Raw genomic sequence first — 12,833 nt, 5'->3', positions numbered from 1 at the left:
CTCCGAACATTCGACGGAGGAGCGTTATGTGGTAGCCCATCCTGAGGCGTCTGTGGGTCAGCACATATACACTTTAATAAGTGCTTTCTTCCAATGGAAATGCATTCAAATGTATTCCCGTTTACATCCCTCCCTCAGCGTCAACTATAGAAGACTGAACTTTTGCAACACAAACAAAACCTCATCATCAACCGGGCTGATATGCGGAATAAAAAGGCGTGAGGCAATCAGCTTTGATGTTGAGCTGTTGTTCAATATTACTGTCAACTTTTCAGAGTCAGTTATGGGGGCCATCTTTGTTTGCCAGCAGGTGTATGACGCGTCTACACTTCAATAGATACAGTAAACAACATCTTGCTTTGTGGGAATTTTTTCATGAAATTTATGCATGTTTAAAATATCGAACACATCTACTGACACAATTACTGTGTGTATAAACAGCTTTCTGAATCTTGAGGTGTGTGTTTTTGAGTATAAATGACATGAATGGATGCATGAATGCATTGAGATAATAAAATGTGACATTGCCAGCAGCTGCAGGTAGAAAATAGCCTGCAAATTAATCAGTCTCATCATTTTAAACATTGATTAATAGAAAAAAGGAACAAAAGCAGTCTGAGATTGCTGTCGAGAATTTCTCTAACGGCACGCTGTCTTCCGAGGCTCTGATGGTACAACAGAAGGTGCAGTAATAAATCATGTGTTGCATACCAAAAGCATCATAATAGCTCACAGGTTATTCAATATTGAGATGCTGAGACCTGAATCCGAGTGTAGAGAACAGCCTTCAGTCGACTTCTCTTTGAAAACAACTTTTAGCAAAACATCGATTTGATATTCTGATGGATTTCTCCCTCAAATCTTCTTCACCGTTATCGTTGTTCAAGTCAACAAATGCAGTGTTGTCCTCGCTCAATAAAGCAACTATGCACTAACAATCTCCTCCTTAAGAAAATTGGCCTTAAGCGGTGAAATAATAAGGATAATAATCAAGGACAGAGCAGCATTAGCAAGGCTAAGAAGCATCCACAACATCAAATGATTATTTTTTTCCTCCAACTTAGATAAGTAGGCTAAGTAGGACACTGTGGAACTGAGAAATAGATCATTATCTAACTGAAAAAAATAATGTGTTGAGAAATTATTCTGGCAATTCAAACATACAAAAGCCTCTTTTATGTTGGGTCTTCTGGGTAGTGACAATGTTCATCCTTCGCCGTGCACCATCTTTAATACGCCTGGAAAAAAATTTATCTGGGGTAACTCATTGGTCCTGCTTATGATGCATTCTCTGTTCATACGATACACAAATTTGTTGTTGTATTGATGGTGAGTCGAGTGTTGAAAAGCACACATAGGGTTTTAAAAAGGGGTGTTGATACATCTGTCTTTTCTGAAACGGTTGCAAACCCATCTGCCAAGTCTGTCTGACGAATGATCCATTTGGTGGGAGACATTAACATATTGAACATGGGGGATATCGAGCCAAGGGATTACAGCAACACAATCCTGGATGGATCCGATCGGGAGGTATTAAAAATGAAATAAGAAATCTCGCAGCATCAGGCTGCTCTGTTCTGCTCCGCTCACTGCAGGTGATTTAGGAGGTTTAACAATAGTACTGATCCTGTGGGAAGATAAGTCTTCTTCTGTCTGACCGTTCTTCTCTTTTTCACACACAAAGAAACAGCAGTTCTCACTCAGACATGAGAGATTATCGGTCGCAGCTTTGGACTGAGTTCAAGCCCATCGCTGAGAACTTACTTTCATCGACACAACAGTACAGTATGTTCCAGACTATCTGTGTTTAGCCGGAGGATGTGTCTGAGTGTTATGATTCAGTCAGTTGCACAGAGAAAGAAAAAATAAGTTACGCTTATATATAATCAGATGTTCTCTAATCATTTAGTTATTCAAATAAAACAAGGAAAAATCACTTTGTTTGAACTGGTCACAAGACGTGCAACTGGTAAGAATGGTTCGAAAGAAAATCAAGTATCAGAATCAGTATTTAAAATGCAACTTGATCTCATCCCTATGCGTCATATTTTGCCGCATGGGCACTAGCCTGCATGCTTTTGCGTAGTATCTTGATGCAGAAGATTCACACATGGTTAACATTGTGAAACATTCGCAGTTAGGTTTAGGCAACAAAATGACTTGGTCAGGTTAGAAAAAACATCATGGTTTGGGTTAAAAGAAGTACGTACTGTAACTTAAGCTACAGACTCAGCATCATGTCACGTGATATAACGTCATCAGTAAAAATAACTCAACGTTTGGTCTTCTGGGTGAAAGTCCTGTGTTCGTTTGACCCATCCACCACCGCTCCTTCCCACCCTTAGCTGACTTTCTCTTTATACTACATCAGTTGCTCTGAGCATCTAATGATGTAGATGAGTTTACATTGCAGTTAGTTGAAATCCTGGTGTGTCTCATACAGACGCTAAAGGGTGCCTTATGCATCGGTATCATCAATATGCCAAGGAACACTGCCCAAGCATCGGTATTTGATGAGTTGGGAGTGAGACCAGGCTGTTCAATTCAATTCAAGACTACATTAAACTATACTGTACTTTTATTTCTCTATGATTTAAGGTCAGCTTTGTACCTGAAAGATCCCTTGTCCTTAAACTGAAAAGAGTCCAAAGTTATGTATATTTTATTTTTATAGTTTCACTCAGATGATGAAATCTGGAAATCATTTAAAAAGCAAAAAACGATTGACTCTTTTACCATTTCTTGTCTGTGCTGGCTGGTAATTCATAAAGTATGGATACTGCTGTGGTCACAGCTATCATTTCTCAGCACCACGTTCCTTTATTAAATATTAAAAGAAAAATGATTTTAGGATTTATTAAACCTTCTAAAAAGCAGTTGACTTCATGGGTGTGATTTTATTCAATATTTCAAAACCCATAGTAACTGAAAATACACCTCCATTGTTCTTCTTTGTTAAAGCAACAGTGTGTAACATTTCGGGGGATCTATTAGCAGAAATGGAAAAAAATATTCATAACTGTGTTTTCATGTTTAATCACCTGAATCTAAGAGTTGTTGTGTTTTCGTTAGCTTAGAATGAGCCCTTCATATCTACGTATGCAGGGAGCGGGTCCTTTTCACAGAGTCCGCCATGATTCTACAGTAGCCCAGAACAGACTAACCAAACACTGGCTCTAGAGAGAGTCTTTTGGATTTTTAGGCTGTAGTTCTCTGACACGCTTGTGAAACTGCGGTGACATCAGCCACAGAGTGCAAAACCGTGGTACCATCAACCGCTTTCGGATTTCCAGTGCTCCTAATGTTATTATGGTAAGGATGGCCTCTGAGCGAGGTGAACGGCGTTACCATGGTTTTGCACTCAGCGGGTCACGTAACCACAGTCTTGTAAAGAGAGGAGTGAGCGGAGGGGTACTCAGTTGGTTATTGGTGTCAGTGCAGCACATAACAAATCAAGTTGTGTCACCATTTAAAGGAATGGTCCTGATTAAATTGATAAAATGTAACATATATGCATTTGTATAATTCATTCTGGTGCCTGTTTGTGTCATTTTAATAATGAGGACAGTGGCATGTCGATCTGAACACTAATTCCTTCCCTTTAGCATCAGAGGACCAGTTTCCCACCACTAGAAACTCCCCCAGCATCAAAACTGTTCCTTAGTTATTAAGCTCTGAAGATACTGGCCCCGGTGGGGAATTATAAATTCTCGACGACTGCTGATAGCCGTCTTATTTCAGTATCTTCATGATAGGCGAAAAGCGTTGGGCGCTCAGTGAAAAAGGCTGATATGGAACATGTCATTTTTTAGATGATAAACCTGTTTAATTCCACTGTACTTGACACGGCACGGAGAATATGCATGAGTGAGTATGCATTATTAAAACGGCCTGTTCAGGCAGCCCTAACGCAATAAGGAGAGGGATCCTCCGTGTTAATCTTACAGGCGTTTCCCTGCTGCTGACTGTGCGTGTACCAAAAGTTAGAGACTATGTTTCAGGTCTCATTTCATAATCGTGTGCAGCGTTTGCATATTTTACTGAAGATTTCAGAAGAGGGAGAATCTTGATAATTTCTCTCTTTGGATTTCTTTTATATCCGTACAAAGATATCAGAAAAGATGACTAAAGTGACAAATTAATCTTCAGGAGGGGTGTGTTGAGCAGGAAATAAGCACAATTTGAGGCAAGTGAGTCAATATGTTTGAACAAAAATAAAAAGAATAGATGCTAGTTACATCTAATGTCACTTAGACTAATATGGGATTGAGTGAATGTCCACATAGTTGTGCAAGAATATGTTAATTTCCTTGCTCACAAGCAACGGTAAATACATTTAGCTTCTCCAGTAGACTGTAATAATTGAGATCCAGTTTCATAAACATTAGCATTAGCAAATCTATAAACTACCCTGTGAGTTTTACAACATTTACCGACAGTAAATGTAAAATTGAAATTGCACCCTACATCTTCTCTCCCTCTTGTGTTAAGTTTTTGAGAGTCCTGAAGCTCCAACCTCTTTATGCAAAAGAGATTTCATCAGCACATTTAGAGAATTTATTAGAATCCGTGAGAAACTTTCACCGTCAAAGCCATCTGCACCAATTTCATGAAACCACATTAGAGGAATTTTTATCTGTTTCCAGCTTCTACCTTGATTTATATTGCACTTAATTTCAATAGGAACAACATATTTCTATGTCGGCTTCCTTTAAAGTATGTGCTGTTATGGATGGGAAATTGTGTTTTCCTTTTTTTCCACACAGGCAGACAAGGGAAGCATACTTAAAACTCGGGAATGCACATTTTGATTTGTGAGAATCTGACTCTTTGTCAACCCAAGTGTGTTCATCAATCTCTTAACATCCCCTGAAAATAGACGTACCATAGGCGGTCGTGGGCATACCAACATGCCCCCTGATAAACATTTATCTGAATTGCTATTGTCACCCCTCGTTAGTCGTCATTTCATTCAGCGAACGGCTGAGTATTAGCGAATCTTCACTCGCTGGAGCCACAGCGCCAGGCCCTCACGTGGCCCCCGGAGCAAGTCCAAGGAGCTGAGGGAAGCAGACGTCAATAGCGGTAAGCCAATTAAAATCACTCTTCATTTAAGCTGTGATCTCTATTGATTTGCCTTTCAATTCTCATCCATCAGACCAGCGGACTGGCTTGAAGGATTGGAGGGATAGACTGTCTGACTAACTCAGTTTCTCAGCTGCCACTGTACCAACTACCAGCAGCTTTTCAGAAAACCAAGGCAGGCTGTTTATACAAGCTGTTCTGTAGACTAAACAAAACCCTGAGCCTTCAAGACGTAGAGCTTGTGGATTTGATTCTGTTGCGAAGCTGCAGAGGGAAGTAGCTGAACTGAAATGTCGACTGCATGTCAGGCAAAAACACAGAACACACAGTAAACAATAGAAATAATCAGAAATCAATATGGATCCAGGTTATTAAACTGGACGTGAACATATGTCGTGACCTTGTAGGGTGTAAACCTTTTGTTGATAAACTGGATCAGTACAATTCAAGAGAATTTTCAGAAAAACAAAGTAGTGTATTAGAGAATATTGATAATCAACTAAGCAAACTAATCCCATGTTCAATATGCCAAAAAGAAAACATGCAACTTCCACTGTACATTCACTTGATATTGTCAGAGCTAAAATAACTCTGTCTTCTACTCCACTAGCTCAATTGATCGCTGACTCTGCTATTCCCAAATCACCTACATTACCCTAAAATCTGGCTCTAGATAGGGCCATTCACGTTTTCACGTTAGCCACCGTAGTTCTTGGCACACAGGAGAGGTTTGTAATCTGCAACCTCACCGCTAGATGTCGCTAAATCCTACACACTGCTCCCTTAAAATAAGTCTTTCTGGTCCCAGGGAGACTCGTCTACTCTTGGCTTTAGCCCTCTGAACTAAGCACGGAAGTTAGTTGACGCTGCTTTTCTGAAAGACAAAGGTCGTAATCCACGTGTCAACTAGAAGGCCTCGTCAGGTAAATGTAAACGTAGATGGTTTTTAACCTTTGAACAAACGGACGACGCTGGACGTCTGTGGTAAAAATATCTCCACTTGTTTTTCCGTAGATCATTATCAACTGATACTGTTGTTTATCCTGGAAGCAAAGTCTCACAGAGCAATGATAAAACAACACAGATAATCGTCTCATCGTCCAGTCTTTGTTTTACTCTCACCATCAGCTCTGTTGAGACGAGTTCAAAACATGTTCTTCAATGGAGTCAGAAACCTGTCAGAGACAGTCTGCTTGATGATCAGCTCCATGTGAAGGTCAGATAGAAGATGTGCTTTGGCCCAGAGGCTCGTTTCTTCTTTTTCTTCTTCTTCTTCTTCTTCTGACACCGTCTCTCCCCCTCCAAAAGGCAGAGGGGGTCAAACAGCAGGGTAGGGGTTGGAGGTAGTGACTTGACATGAATTGCAAATGAGTGAATAAAAGTGTGGATGTGAGCGTCCATCTACACAGCACTGCTTCAGCCTCTCTCTTTTTTTTTTTTGCTTACTTTGATTTAATACTGTCTTGTAAGCATACCTAAATGTTAATAATTCCAGTGCTTGCGGATGCATTTCTACCAAGCGCCCTGTTTTCTTGCAGACTCAAAGGCCTTGAACTGTCAGTGTCTTCCCCCTCGAGCACATATAGCACACCGTAACAACTTTCTGGTTCAGCAGCTTTGATAATAATCTGACCTCACCTGTTTGGTTGACTTGGGGAGTTATGATTTTCATTCTGTATGCTGTGTGAACACCGCAAAGTAGGAGTGAGTATTCATCTCGCTGCTTTAACCCTCCTTTATTTCACAAAGGTTATTTTGTGTCAACAAACCTCCTCTAATGCAGTGTCGTCTGAAGCAGCTTTGTCCTGGACTGAGGCCATATTTTTTTTCACAAATCACTGCCAATTAACATTAAAAGCTGGCAAGAGATGGCACCTCCATTTTCATTACCGTCCCCTGATAAAGAGCACCCACACACAAACACACAGGAACAACACGTTAAAAGGTCAACGTGACAAGCTGACAAGCTGGTGATAAATGTGAACTTTGGCAAAAACAAAAAGCAAAATAACCTGCTATCAATTCAATGCAAAATATGGTTGGAAAAACTGGACCTAAAGGCTCTATACATTATTTCACATAACTTCCATAAAATAATGATCACACTCGAGAGGAAGGTTGCTGTTATGCTTTTGATTTATTCATAGTGGCGTTTCAGAGAATGTGTGTACAGCTGACAGACCTGAAGTAGGTTATCTGTACTCTTACACTTAATACACCCTGAATGTCCGGGCCACATCTGGCTCTCTTTCAGCCTTATTTTCTGCCTGCAGGCTGTGTTTCCTTACCATGCCTGATGCACTATGTTTTACTGCTCTGACAAAGCACCAGAGAATCCAAGTACATTTACTCGAGTACTGTACTTACAGAGCGGGTCCATTTTTTTTTACGCTTTTATATCATTCTGCAACATGTTCTCACCCCAACTCGTCACATACTGCCACTTTGTCACACCCAGACTGTATATAAGAAGCAAACGTAGACACTGTAATGTCCCCCATTGGTTTGTGGACTGCCGTTTTGAAACCTTGTGTTCGGCATTTAAGCAATGTACTGCTGTGTGGACGTCAAGTTAGTTCTGATACCAAAAGTCACACAATAACACAAATAAACTAACCGATTGAAGCAGCGGTACAACAGAAACCACCAACCTCCTGTGTACTGCGAGGTAAAATTACTGTTTTTGTCAATGCAGTCTGGTGGCTTTGAAATGATTGAGTCGATCTTTAAATAAAAATATTGAGGTGCTTCACTGGAGTATTCTGTTTTTGTGACACTTTCTACTTTTCCTTCATTAGATTTAAGAAGAAAATGAACTCTTAAGTATACTATTTGTTGTTGACTACTTTTCATTCACATTTAAAGACTTAATAATGAGTATAAAAAGAGTATTTTTTATTGTTGCATTGATACTTTCATTACAGCAAAGCACTGAATGGGTTAATAAAGCTGTTGATTAGATGCTGTGTTAGAGTACAAGACAGGTTTCAGTATGCTGGTATTTAGTGTTGTGGACATAGACAATGCTGTTAAACTTTTTTTTTAATGCCAAATACAAGGGAATATTCCTTTACCAATGATTAAAACATTTAATTACAAAGTATAGTATTGTAATTCTCTGCAAAGATTTTTAGTAGGGTCGTTCACATTAGCTGGATCCTGTCTGAAGAAAAAGTTGATTACATTGGTTTCAAAGCAGTCATTTCCCATATGTCTTTAAGAAGAAGAAATATAATTACATTTACAAAAAGTTGAGTTAGATTCAACAACTTTTGAGACTGGGAACTTTGCACAAGAGTCTCCAAACTGCAAAGAAGTATCACACTTTCACATGACAATAATGGGAAGTTAATATATATCATTAAAATGTTTTTATAAATCTTCTTTTTGCAAGCTCTCCTCTTGTCACGGTTAAAGATTTCTTAATGAGCATGTTTGGAAAAGTGTTCTCCAGATCTGGTCATTGCCATCATTTGTGCAGACATGGAGCAGCCCGAGTGTCTAAATCCTGCTCGCAGGTTAGAGTTGCAACCCGTGATGCCAACAGATGTCACAGTGGGATGATGTTCCCCCAATGCTGCTGAGGTTTCACCATGGCAACGCCTTTGCCTATCGCACCCATGGCGTGTGCCAAAGAAGGCCCCTGGCAACGCTCGCTCTCCTCCTCAGCACCGTGGCAGCCCCGGTGTTCCAGGCCACCACATTGTTTCGGCAATGATTAATTACCGCCCTGATGAAATGTGAAGGCTCTGGAAATGTCACAGGGATGACATGGGCTTGTCAGTGTGGGCCAGCGGGGAGGAGCGTATCGCACACAGACATCTGGAAGGATATGGAGCACCAGCCGCTTGCTGCCTTTTCAAGGAAAGGACTTATTATTACCTGAGCTGGTTTCTGTTGGATTTTATGTAACTTGTTTCTTTTTTTAACCTTTTTTTTTATGTATCTTTACATTGGCAAAGTGTGCTCCCTGAGTCTGGATTTCAAGCTGATCTCTTTACTGATTAAATGTAAACCCAATTAAAGTCAAACCAATTTATCATGCAATACCAGAAATTGTGTTTTCTCTCCTAACTCAACAATCAATATTAGCTCTCAAGTGAATGAGCAGTAAACACCTGATTATATAAATTATTGCAATGCCTCCACACATGCACTCGTCTCTCCTCTTTTATGCTGTCAGCACACAATAACCTCTCATGCAGATGCACTGTGGGTTCAAGATGTCTGCGCAGAAAGTGTTTAATCCATTTGTGTTGGGGGGAAAAAAGCGGAGGAAGGTATCGCTTGATGAAAAACACAAATGACATGCCAAATTTCCCTGATGAATTGGTCCATTTACTGAAATAAATTGAATTGATGCAAAGGATCCCAGAGGAGCAGAAAATTGTTCAGCTATGGATGAAAACCCTCTCGGAGCTACGGCACCTACAAGCAGCCACGCTTATTTGTATTACACATAAGACTTGTAAAGATGTGCTGACAGACCCTGTTTATCCCACTTAATAAGAGCTGATTTTTTTCTCTCTGAGTTAAAATGTTTGCTAATTAACTTGGGACAAAAACAGGAACAAATGCAATTATTTAAATGAATGAATCTGATTAGCTTGTGTTATTACATGAGAGAGGCATGTGTTGAAATCTAAGTGATAGCTTTGATTCGCAGACTGTTTGTTTACCTGTTATTTTTAGCCCATCTGTACAAGGTAAATCCTCCATTCAAACATCAGGTATCCGTATGGTAAAGCAGATTGTGAATTATCCTGAAATCAGACTGGGCAGTCATCAGTTCCTGTTAAACCGTATGTTCAAAAATTCAATCATTTCATGCTCATTCCCAGTTAAGTTTTGTGCCTTTCAAAGTCACATTCAAGGATCTTTCTTTTTCCAGTCGCATATGTTCAAGACTATGGGTGAAAAAAACATCATCACAATTCATGGGTTTTAATCTTCTCTGTTAGTTTTCTTCATTTTGGCATCAGATCGTCACACATCCATCTCTCGTCATCGCTACTTTAACCAATAACATCTGCTCACACAGCCATTCTGGTGATTTGCCATATGTTTCGCAACCTTAATGGAAATGCATTTGATCTTGAATGATTAGTGTCCATCAGAGCATTTCCTTGTTTGGTGTCCTAATGATCGGGCTGCTGTGACAGCGTGTTTCCTCATGCTGGTTTTATGGGCAACTTATCCACACACCATTACCAGTTCCAGATCACTGGTGTCAGCACTGTAGGTCAATTTATAATGCGTAGTGGAGTATTATCAACTCATCTGGATGCACAGAGAACAACATCATTAATTCAGCAGCATCAGTATACATACAACGTGTGTATTACCTGACAGTAAACAAAAGAAAAAGAAGTAAGATAAGATACATACAGTATATATTTTTAGGTTTAAAGAACACAAAGTTGCTCTTACCTCCCTTTGACATACTCTTATGCCCAACAAAGGTCAGCTACAGTTGAATTCCCCGGGCCGAGGCTGATGCTGGGTCAAGAGCTTTAAAGTAGAGCTAATCTGTTCGCCATCACACAACCCTTTTTCCATGCAACCTTATAGGTTAGCAGCAGTGTTTCTACATCCACTTTTATATATGCATATCTTATCCAATATGTGGAGAGATTGGAAGCAAATGTATCTCTTCTAGTTGGTTAAATTTAAAGACACATCTAAACCTGCTTGGCTTTTGAAGGGAATTGGCAAAATACAGAAAAATAAAACCCTCGAGATCACTAAATGTCTGGAAAGTTTGTCTTCCCTCAAGACTTAATGAGCATGAATTTTAAGTTGAGCATGTTAAGTTGAAACAGGAAGTGAATGAAATGAACTAAACATCTAAAGATATATGTGATGTTGGTTTGTAATTTGCTCCACTAATGATGAGGGTTGAAGTTTTTAAGATTTTAAATCTGCATGCCAGCAAAAGTGGTCAAGAAGCCAAATAAATGTATTTATTTTTCATTATTATTATTATTATTATTATTATTATTATTATTATTATTATTATTATTGTTATTGTTATTATTATTATTATTATTATTATTATTACCTTCTGATGTGGCTATTTTTTCTTTCTTTGTAAATCAAAATGGTATGACTGATTGCTTGTACATTCTTAAATAAAATCAAATGTGTAGACTTCCTGTCACTCACTTGAGACTTACACAGCAATAGAAGACTGAAAACGGAAACTAAACATAGATTTAATGAGCTAAAACTGTAAAAGACTCAGATATTTTTTATTTAAATGTCTGGTGAAGGATTTGCTCATTAAGCCATTTAACAGATATAAGCAACTTTTCACAGCTTTGATTTATCTTTTAGAGATTTTGACACTAACAGCCTTTTATCAATGTCAGTTTTCAGATTCCCTGCTGAGTTTGTTATCATCAAAACTGTCTCACAAAGTGAGTAATCATCAGTATATCCAACTTGCAATAATATCATTTATTAGTCACAATCAACCTATCTTTGGCTGTTTGTTTGTCAGATATTCATTTCCAATGAAAGTAGACAGTTGGCTTCAAACTAAATGGTTTGAAAAAAACAAATTATTCCTGCATAGAAGACCTGCTTACAGCGTATAAAAAGCCCAATGCTGTTACATTTTAATCACTCTTACTTCAAACCTTCTCCCGACATCAAAGACGGTGTTTGGGGCACAAGTCAGACAGTTACCTACGGATCAGAATAGAGCGGGAGCTGATTTACATGGAGGAATATTCCCGCCGAATGGTAATTTGCTGTTTCTGCCCCATATTGGCAGTGACCTTCTGCCCCTTGTGCTTTTGAAATGCTCATCTGATCAGGACGTTCATGCGGGAAGAAGCACAAACGTGGGAACAAGCTCTCCAAAACACACAGATGATAATACCAGCTTCTCGTTTCATCTGCAAAACAACTTTGTTATTTAGACTACATGTCTCTTTAATAAGTGTAGTTCAGACTGTGCAGTTTTCTCTGAATCGCGGTGGTCATCAGCTTCTCACCTTGCCTTTCTACATTCTTTACTTCCAAAAAAATATGTTGTAAACATAAAATTCAGACATTATAGAATTCACAATAAAGCGCACTACTAAAATGCACCAATAAGCAAACATCAACACACTTCGCTGAACAAACCAAAACAAACACCAACAGCCGTCCTTGGGCTGGGTTCAGGCCGGGCAGAGGGGCAACCTAAAGACTCAGAAAGTGTGTAATGAGGATTTTACTGCTCATGGGGACCGGAGGAAAACAGTGGTCGGCAGCCCTGGTGGCTTGTGCCGGGGATCAATGGTCATTAATCTTTCTAGAGAGGCTCCGGCTGCACTTTTTAGGGGGTATAGAAGGATTGCTGACCCAAGTACAGGACGTCTTTCTGGGTCCAACAGGCAAGGTTTTCTGTGTTTGGACGCCACAGCACTTCTCGTCTGTTTTGTCCAGCTCCGAGCAGAGCTCAGTCGGGGTGGAGACTCAAGTGGAGCGCAGACACAAATCATTAAGCAGCAGCTGACACACATGAACTTACTTGCTCTTTTCTCTTTTGTGATTCTGCAGGGGAAGATTTTGTTAACTATGTATTGTCAACGCTGGTTGAAGTATTCAGTGCTCTGAATTTCAGATTCTACCTTTTGGCTCCTGGTTCAGATTCCCCCTTTTAAAAAGCAATAGATAGAAGCACTCATTCATTCCCACTGCCATTTCCCTCCTGAACTCAGGCCAGGCCAGCAGGGAGGTAGTGGGTGAGTGCTTTG

General features: G+C 39.6%; 1 protein-coding gene across 2 annotated transcripts in view; it reads left to right on the top strand.

The window, feature by feature from the left end:
* klhdc2 (kelch domain containing 2) overlaps positions 1–12,833 on the top strand; it is a 214,670-nt gene that overhangs the window by 138,621 nt on the left and 63,216 nt on the right. The gene's annotated exons all lie outside the window — the stretch shown is intronic.

Source organism: Sebastes fasciatus, chromosome 15 (genome assembly GCF_043250625.1).
Source record: "Sebastes fasciatus isolate fSebFas1 chromosome 15, fSebFas1.pri, whole genome shotgun sequence".
Lineage (NCBI taxonomy): Eukaryota > Metazoa > Chordata > Actinopteri > Perciformes > Sebastidae > Sebastes > Sebastes fasciatus.
Note: the sequence above shows the minus strand (reverse complement) of the source record. Positions and strands in the feature narration are given on the sequence as shown.